A 9,616-nucleotide genomic window follows, 5' to 3' on the forward strand; every position below is an offset into this window, starting at 1 on the left:
AATGGATGTGTCATGCTGATGGGAGAGCGTGTTACTGTAGGGGGAGTGGTGGGGTGGGGGTGGTGGGGGTGAATGGGGACCTCATATTTTTTTAATGTAATATCTTTTAAAAATGAATAAATTGACTAGAATTTGGAAAAAAATTCAAAAGAGAAAAAAACAAAACAAAACAAAAAACAAAAAAAGTACTCAAAATACTCTGAGTCCTGGGAGAGTTATGACGTTGGCTAATACATTATGGGATACCTGGCAGTGAAATAGATGGGCAGTCCACTAAATTTCTTCAGGATCTGTACAAACAGAAGTGTTCTGGGGTGAGTGAAAGAAACCCTAACTCAAATTACAGATGCAGAGAGTCACAGACCTTAATGAATTCCCAGACTTGAGACAGTTTATAGACCCGGAGCCCCTTAAATGAGGAGGAGGCCAGGTCTCCTTGGGAAAGAATCCTGTTAAACTGCTCAAAGTTTATACTTTTAATCTTCCTCCCACCTTTCCCCAAGGAGATCTATGGCCTTTTACCAGAATAACTGTGCATTGGGGAAAAGGAAATGATCAGATATTTGGGGGATTATTAGACACTGGCTCAGAAGTGACAGTAATTCCAAGAGACCCAAAACATCACTGTGGTCTACCACTCAGAGTAGGGGCTTATGGAGGTCAGGTGATTAATGGAGTTTTAGCTCAGGTCCATCTAACAGTGGGTCTAGTTGGTCCCTGGGCCCATTCTGCGGTTATTTCCCGAGTTCCAGAATGCATCATTGGAATAGACATACTCAGTAACTGTTAAAATCCCCACTTTGGATCCCTGACTTGTGGAGTGAGCACTATTATGGTTGGAAAGACCAAGTGAAAGCCATTAGAATTGCCCCTACCTAGCAAAATAGTAAGCCCAAACAATCCTGTATTCCTGGAGGGATTGCAGAAATTAGTGCCACCATCAGAGATTTGGAGGATGCAGGGGTGGTGCTTCCCACCACATCCCCATTCAATTCTCCTATTTGGCCTGTACAGAAAATAGAAGGATCCTGGAGGATGACAGTAGATTATCATATACTTAACCAGGTGGTGACTCCAATTGCAGCTGCTCTGCCAGATGTGGTATCATTGCTTATGCAAATCAGTGCATCCCCTGGTACCTGGTATGCAGCTATTGATTTGGCAAATGGTTTTTTCCCTATTGCTATTAGTGAGGACCACCAGAAACAGTTTGTTTTCAGCTGGGCAGGCCTGTAGTATACTTTCACTGTATTGCCTCAGGGGTATATAACTCTCCAGCCCTATGTCATAATATCATCCACCGGGATCTTGATCATTTCTACCTTCCACAAGACATCACACTGGTACATTATATTGATGATACCATGTTGATAGGATCTAGTGAGCAAGAAGTAGCAAAGACTCTAGATTTATTAGTAGGTCATCTGCATGAGAGAGGATGGGAGATAAATCCAACTAAATACAAGGTCCTTCCACCTTATTGAAATTTCTGGGCATTCAATGGTGTGGGGTATATTGAGATATCCCTTCTAACATGAAGGATCAACTATTGCATCTGGTTCCTCCTATGAACAAAAAGAGGCACAATGCTTAGTGGGTCTGTTTGAATTTTGGAGACAACACAGTCCTCACCTGGGTGTGCTACTCAGGCCCATTTACTGGGTGACCAGAAAAGCTGCTACATTCAAATGGGGACTGAAACAAGAAGAGGCTTTGTGTCTTGTCCAGGCTGCTGTGGAAGCTACACTGCCACTTGAGCTGTGTGATCCAGCAGATCCAATGGTGCTGGAAGTTTCCATGGCAAATAGAGGTACTGTCTGGAGCCTTTGGCAGGCCCGTATAGAAGAATCACAAAGTAGACCTTTAGGATTTTGGAGCAAAGCCCTGCCATCCTCTGCAGATAACTACTCCCCTTTTGAGAAAGATCTTTGGCCTGCTACTGGGCGTTAATAGAGACTAAATGCTTAACCATGGACCATCAAGTTACCATGAGATCTGAGTTGCCTATCATAAGCTGGGTATTGTCTGACCCATCAAAGCATAAAGTTGGACATGCAAAGCAGCACTCCATAGTAAATTGGATGTGGTATATATGAGATAGGACTTGAGCAGGTCCTGAAGGCATGAGTACGTTACATGAAGAAGTAGCCCAAATGCCCATGGCCATCACCCTACCATGTTACCTTCTCTTTCCCAGGTCACAGCTTTGGACTCTTGGGGAGTCCCTTGCAATCACCTGACTGAGGAAGAGAAAACTCAGGCCTGGTTTACAGATGGTTCTGCATGATACGCAGGCACCACCCAAAAGTGGACAGCTGCAGCACTGCAGCCCTTTCTGGGACATACCTGAAAATCAGTGGTAAGGTCAAATCTTCCCAGTGGGCAGAACTTTGCTTGGAAGAAACACTGGCCAGAGATGCATTTGTACACTGATTCATGGGCTGTTGCCAGTGGTTTGGCTGGATGGTTAGGGACTTGGAAAGAACATGAGTGGAAAATTTCTGACAAAGAGGTCTGCCAAAGTGGTATGTTTATTTGACTTTTCTGAGTGGGCAAAAAAGATGAAAATTTTTGTGTCCCACATGAATGTTCACCAGAGGGTAATTTCAGCAGAGGAAGATTTTAATAATCAAGTGGATAGGATGACCCACTCTGTGAGTAGTGCTCAACCTTTTCCCCAGTCACTCCTATCATTGCCCAGTGGACTCATGAACAAAGTGGCCATGGAGGTGGGGATGGAGGTTATGCATGGCTTGGCAACACACACTTCCCCTTAGTAAGGATGACTTGGCTAAGCCACTGCTGAGTGCCCAGTCTGCCAGCAGCAGAGACCCACACTCAGCCCCCCATATGGCACCATTCCTTGAGGTGACCAGCCTGCTACCTGTTGGCCGATTAACTACACTGGATCCCTTCCACAATGGAAGGGGCAGCATTTTGTTTTAACTGGAATAGACACATACTCTGGATATGCGTTTTCATTTCCTGTATGCAATACTTCTTCTAAACTACCATCTATGGACTTACCGGGTGTCTTTATTTACCACCATGGCTTTCCACACAGCATTGCTTCTGATCAAGAAGTGCATTTCACAGCAAATGATGTGCAGAAATGGGCACATGCCCATGGAATTCACTGGTCTTACCATGTTTCCCATCACCTTGAAGCAGCTGGATTGATAGAACAGTGGAATGGCCTTTTGAAGACTCAATTATAGCACCAACTAGTGGCAATACCTTGCATGGCTGAGGCAATGTTCTCCAGGAGGCTGTGTATGCTTTAAGTCAGCGTCCACTCAATGGTCCTGTTTCTCCCATAACCAGAATACATGGGTCCAGGAATCAAGGGGTGAAAATGGGAGTGGCACCACTCACTATTACCCCTAGTGACCCACTAAGAAAAGTTTTGTTTCCTGTCCCTGCAACCTCAAACTAAAACCTACAGGAGTGCTGTCACCAGGGAACACAACAATGATTCCACTGAACTGGAAGTTAAAACTGTCACCTGGCCACTTTGGGCTCCTTTTACCTCTGAATCAACAGTCAAAGAAGGGAATTACTGTCCTGGCTGGGGTGATTGATCCTGACTATCAAGGGGAAAAAGGACTGCATCTGCATAATGGGGGTAAAGAAGATTTTGCCTGGAATACAGGAAATCCTCAAGGGCATTTTCTAGTACCGCCATGTCCTATGATTAAAGTCAATGGAAAATTGCAACAACCTAGTCCAAGCAGGGCTAACACTGGCCCAGAGTCTTCAGGAGTGAAATTTTGGGTCACCCCACCAGGCAAAGATCTATGGCTAGCTAAAGTGCTTGTTGAGGGTAATGGAAACATGGAATGGGTAGTAGAAGAAGAAATTGATAAATATGAACTTTGACCATGTGGCCAGTTAAAGAAAAGAGACCTATAAGGGTCATGAATCTTCCTTGTTTCATTATGATGATAGTATATGTGCACAAAATGAATTTCTTTGTCTTCTTCCCCAAATTTCCCCTTATTATATAACAAGTTGTATCCATTTCATGTTATAATATTTGAGGATGTCAAGTTTGAGAGTGAACATTACTCAAGAACTTGCACCCTATTCTGTATGGGATTAATGATTTTCCAGTTGTGTGTAGGAGAGTTGAACATTGTTAGGTGGAAATATATATGTATGCATGTCTGGTTTTGTTTTTTTTTCTTAAAGACTAAGTATAGTTTCAGGTAATGTGGATGGTTGGTGAGTTGACAAGTGGTGGACTGTGCTGGTTAGGTATTGTGTCAATTTGGCCAGGTAATTGTGCCCAGTTGTTTGGCCAAGCAAGCACTTGTCTAACTGTAATGCAAGGGTACTGATTGACTTTAGTCACCATTGACTTTACTGCAGTGGTAAATCATAGATAACCAGTTATAATTACATCAGTCAGGGAGATTGCCATCAACAGCAAGTGACTCCTAGCACAATCAGTTGAATCCCTTAAAAGGGGAAGTGATTCTAGTTTTGAGAGAGAATTCCCAGCTCTTCTTTGGACTGCCAGCATCTCCCAGAACTCGTCAAGAATCTTCAATGAACTTTCATTGGAGCTTGTGGTTGCAACCTGCCTGCAGAATCTGGACTTGTGCATCCCCATGGCTGTGTGAGAGATTCTGATAAATCTCTTACTGTTGACAGATATCTCCTGTTGATTCTGTTTCCCTAGAGAACCTGTCACTAATACACTATCTACTCTCTGTGTCCATTCACTGTGTGCTCTTTTGTGTCTGCTTGTCTTCTCTTTAGGTGGCACTGGGACCCGATCCTGGGACCTTCTGGAGTGGGAGAGAGGTGCTCAATCTCTTGTGCCACCTCAGCTCCCTGGTCTGATATATCTCTTTTTTTCTCCCTATGTGTCTCTTTTTGTTGCATCATATTGATGTGTCAGGTCTCTGCTTGGGCCAACACGCCAGCACTCCATGTGAATCAGCACTCCACGTTGCTAGTTCTCTGATTGGGCCAACATGCCTTATGGGCCAGGTTGCCTTCACCAGGAGGCTCCCGGAATCAAACCCTGGACCTCCCATATGGTATATAGGAGCCCAGTTACTTGAGCCACATCCACTTCACCTGATACTCTTTGATGTATTAAATTAGATTACCTGCTAAGATTGCTGTAGTGCTTTTTATTGGACTGTGTCAGTGAGGTATGACTCAGGTTGAGTCTCTGCCCCCTTGCTGGGTCTGATATAAATGGAAACACAAAGAAAGACTCACTGGACAAACACAGTAAGAGAGAGCTTCATCATTTTTGATCATGCCATGTGACAGAAAGGAGAAGGGAAAAACATCTCAGGCCCAGGGAGAGGTGAGCCATGTCCCTGATAGCTTATAGCTGAATTTGGAAAGAAAGCTGAGCATCTGAGCCTGAAAGAGGATGCCTGAAGGGTAAGGAGAAACCTGGGCAGAGACTGCCTGCCATCTTGCTTCACCACATGGCAACACATCAGGATCAATGGTAACTGACTTTGGTGAGAAAACATCTCTAATGGTGCCTCAATTTAGACTTTTCATGAACTTGGAATTGTAAGCTTTTACCCCAAATAAATCCCCTTTATAAAAGCCATGAAAAAAAAAAAAGAAGAATAAAAAGGAAAAAAAGAAATAACCCAACAACAACAACAACAAAAAAGCCAACAGAGGGAAGCAGGTGTGGCTCAACCAGCTGGGTACCCACCTACCATGTTGCAGATCCTAGGACCAGTCCCAGTGCTTCCTAAAAGAAGACAGACTCTGCCCCAGCTGCAAGGAGCAGATGCAACAAGCCAGCAAATGCCACAGCCCTTGGGGACCAGATGTGGCTCAGGTCATTGGGCACTCACCTCTCACATGGGAGATCCCAGGTTAGGTTCTCAGTGCCTCCTGGAGAAGGTGAGCAAAGAATGAGCAGATAGAGGACAGAACCACCTGGGGGAGGGGGACGATGGCAGGAATAAAGTAAATAAATCTTTAAAAAAAAGTGTACAGATTTCTGGTATTTTACATCAGCAGCCCTTTGGCAAATGAAAACACTGATTCAATCTTTTTACTTCCTATATAAATCATTAAGATTTTCTATTTCTTCTTTTTTTTTAATTAAAAAAATTTTTTAAAATTTCTCTCCCCTTCCTCTCCTTCCCCTGTTGTCTGCTGTCTGTGTCCATTCACTATGTGTTCTTCTGTGTCCACTTGTATTCTTGTCAGCAGCACTAGGAATCTGTGTCTCTTTTTGTTGTGTCATTTTGCTGCATCAGCTCTCTGTGTATATGGCGCCCCTCCTGGGCAGGCTGTGCTTTTACTTTTTGCATGGGCTGGCTCTCCTTGCAGGGCGCACTCCTTGTGTGAGGGGCTCCCCTATGCTGGGGACACCCCTGTGTGGAACAACACTCTTTTTGCACATCAGCACTGCATGAGGGCCAGCTCACCACACAGGTCAGTTGGCCCTGGGTTTGAATCCTGGACCTCCCATGTGGTAGGTGGGCACTCTATTAGTTGAGCCACACCCACTTCCCTATTTCTTTTTGAAGTTTGGTTAAGTTGTGTGTTTCTGGGAAATTGGATATTTCATCTAGATTATCCAGTTTGTCAGTGTAAAATTGTTCATGATATTCTCTTATAATCCTTTTTATTTTGTAAAATTGGTGGAAATGTTTCTGCTCTCATTTGAGTCATCTCTTTTTTCTCAGTTTAGCTAAAGATTTCTTAATTTTGTTGATCTTTTAAAAATTTTAAACCAACTTTTTAAAAAGTTTTGAAAACCAACTTTTGGTTTCCTTGATTCTCTCTCTCTCTCTCAAACACACACATATACATAAATTTTTTTATTTTTCAAGTGAAAGAGGCAGCTTAGGAGACCCAGAAAAGACAATCCAGGGCTGAGAGCAGAAAGCCTGGATCAGAAGACCAGAGAGCTCTGTAACCAGGCTGCAACAATCAGGGAAAGTTGGGGAGGCAGCCTGGGGAGTAATCCCTGGCCCTGGCCTTGGGAATGGGGCTGAAGGGGTCTTGGGACTGACTTCCAGGTGTAAGACTTGCAGGAGGAGCTGAATTTCTAATTGAGAATAAAATGCAATAAACTACTTAAATGTAATAAACTACTGGCATATGGTCCATCATGGTTGAACCTCACATACTTACTGCTAAGCAAAAGCTGTCAGACCCAATAGACTTTATATTATATAATTCCATATATAAGAGATGTGCAAAAAATCTATAGAGACTTAAAGCAGATCATGATTTCTTAGGGTTGGTGATGACACTGAATGTTGACTGCAAATGGGCTTAAATGATTTTCTTTTTGGCAGGGAAGAGTTAATCAAAATCCTAAATTGTTTTATGGTAATGGTTGCCAAATATCATTGAACTGTATACTTACAATGAATGACTAGTACATTATATAAATTATACCTTGACAAAAAGTTTTGGAAAGTCTGATAGGGGTTTCGCTTTTTTGGCATGAGAGAATAAGAGGATGCAGAATTATCCTTTTTCTTTAAACAACTACAGTACTGGACAAAATATAGAAAACCTCTATTTTCATTCATGGGACACAGGCAGGGAAGAAATATGATCCCTGAGAGAAGTAAAACAAATGAAGTGAACCTTATAATCACACAGAGTAGGAAGGGAAATCACTACAAAAAGGTCTGCAATCTTGTTGAGTTGAGGGACTGGACAATGGAGGTTGAAGGGGCTGAGGTGACTAGAATATGAGTCAGAGTTTTAGAGAGGAAGGGGCAATGCAAAGAAAGTTCAAGATCTTCATAAAAATCCCCTTGAGTCTTCTGCAAAATACCAATCTGGACATGCAAGCATGCAACCCCACAAGGGCACACACACATTTCTAAAGAAAGCTGTGAGATGGAAAATTCCCAGAGGTCACAAAGGGCTGAGAATTGTGCATATTCCTTCCATCCATAGTGAAGATGCCACCTTGAATATATGGAGATTCATTAAAAACTCCAAAATGGCCAAGGCATTCAAACAGATCTAAATTAGCTCTAGAACAAAGACAATACATACATACTATGAGAAGTGGCTAAAACTTAAAAAGACTGATGGTCTTTAAAGTAATACAAAACAAAGCAGTGAACTCCATAAAACTAACAATGTCCAGCATGCAGTGAAAAAATTACTAAACAAATAAAGGAAGGAGGAACATATGACACGTAAGAGAAAAATCATTTAATTTAATCAGGTCCAGAAATGACAGAGGAGATAGAATAAGCAGGAAAAGACATTTAAAGAGTTATTGCAAATATGTCCCATAGACTCAAGGATGTAGAGGAAAACATAAACATAGTAAGAGAAAACATGTAAAATAATTAAAAACCACGAAATGTAACTTGTAGAAAAAATACAATATCTGAAATGAAAATTTCACCGAATGGGATTAGCAGTAGATAAATTTTAGGAAAATGACCATAGACTATTCAAACTGAAGAATACAGAGAAAAAAGCTGGAAAAAAGGTGAACAGATGTTCAGGTTCCTGTGAAATAATGTCTGACTATCTGATATATATGAACTGGAGTCCCAGGTGAAAAGAGGAAGAACAGAAATAGTGTATTTAAATAAATATGACTTCTATTTTACAAATTTAACTAGAACTATAAATCCACATATCCAAGATACTCAACAAACTCCAGATAGGAAAAACACATATGCACAAACACACATTTATACACACATTTCATACCAAGGCACATAATAATCAAAGTGTTGAAACCAAGTGATCAAAAGGAAAAATTAAACTAGCAAGAGAGAAAACACAAACTAGTAAGAAAGAGGGAGGGAGGGAGGAAAGACGAACGGAAGGAAGGAAGGAAGGAAGGAAGGAAGGAAGGAAGGAAGGATAATAATAGCAGAATTCTTATGAGAAATGATATAGCCCAAAAAATTTGTAAGTACTGGAAGGGGGGAAATATTAACCTAGAATTCCATATCCAGTGGAAATCTATCTCTGACACAAACACAAGTGAAGACTTTTCCAGTCCAATCACAGATAAAAGAATTCAACACCAGGACACTTGCACTAAACAAATAAATAAGATCTTCAGACAAAAGGAAAATGATACCACAGAGAAACTTGGCTGTATGTAAAGGAATGAAGAGCAATTGAAAGGATTTATATGTGGATAAATGTAAAAGACGTTTATCATTTTAAAGTGTCTTTAGAAATAATTGTTTAGGATAATAATATATTGAGAAGTGGATGTGACTCAAGCAATTGGTCTCCTGTCTACCATATAGAAGGTCTAGGGTTCGATGCCCAGGGCCTCCTGGTGAAGGCAAGCTGGCCTGTGTGGTTAGCTGACCTGCGCAGAGTGCTGACCTGTGCAGAGTACTTCCCCACACAGGAGTGCTGACCCATTGGAGAGCTGGCGCCACAAGATGGCACAACAAAAAGAGACACATAGGAGAGACAATAAGAGACACAACAGATCAGGGAGCTGAGGTGGAGCAAGAGAATAAATGCCTCTCTCCCACTCTGGAAGGTCTCAGGATTGGTTCCTGCAGCAACCTAATAAGAATACAAGAAGACACAGAAGGACACACAGTGAATGGACAAAGAGAGCAGACAATGGGGGGTGGGGTGGGGGGAGAAATATTAAGTAAAT

This window comes from Dasypus novemcinctus, chromosome 18 (assembly GCF_030445035.2).
Source record: "Dasypus novemcinctus isolate mDasNov1 chromosome 18, mDasNov1.1.hap2, whole genome shotgun sequence".
In the NCBI taxonomy this organism is placed as follows: Eukaryota; Metazoa; Chordata; class Mammalia; order Cingulata; family Dasypodidae; genus Dasypus; species Dasypus novemcinctus.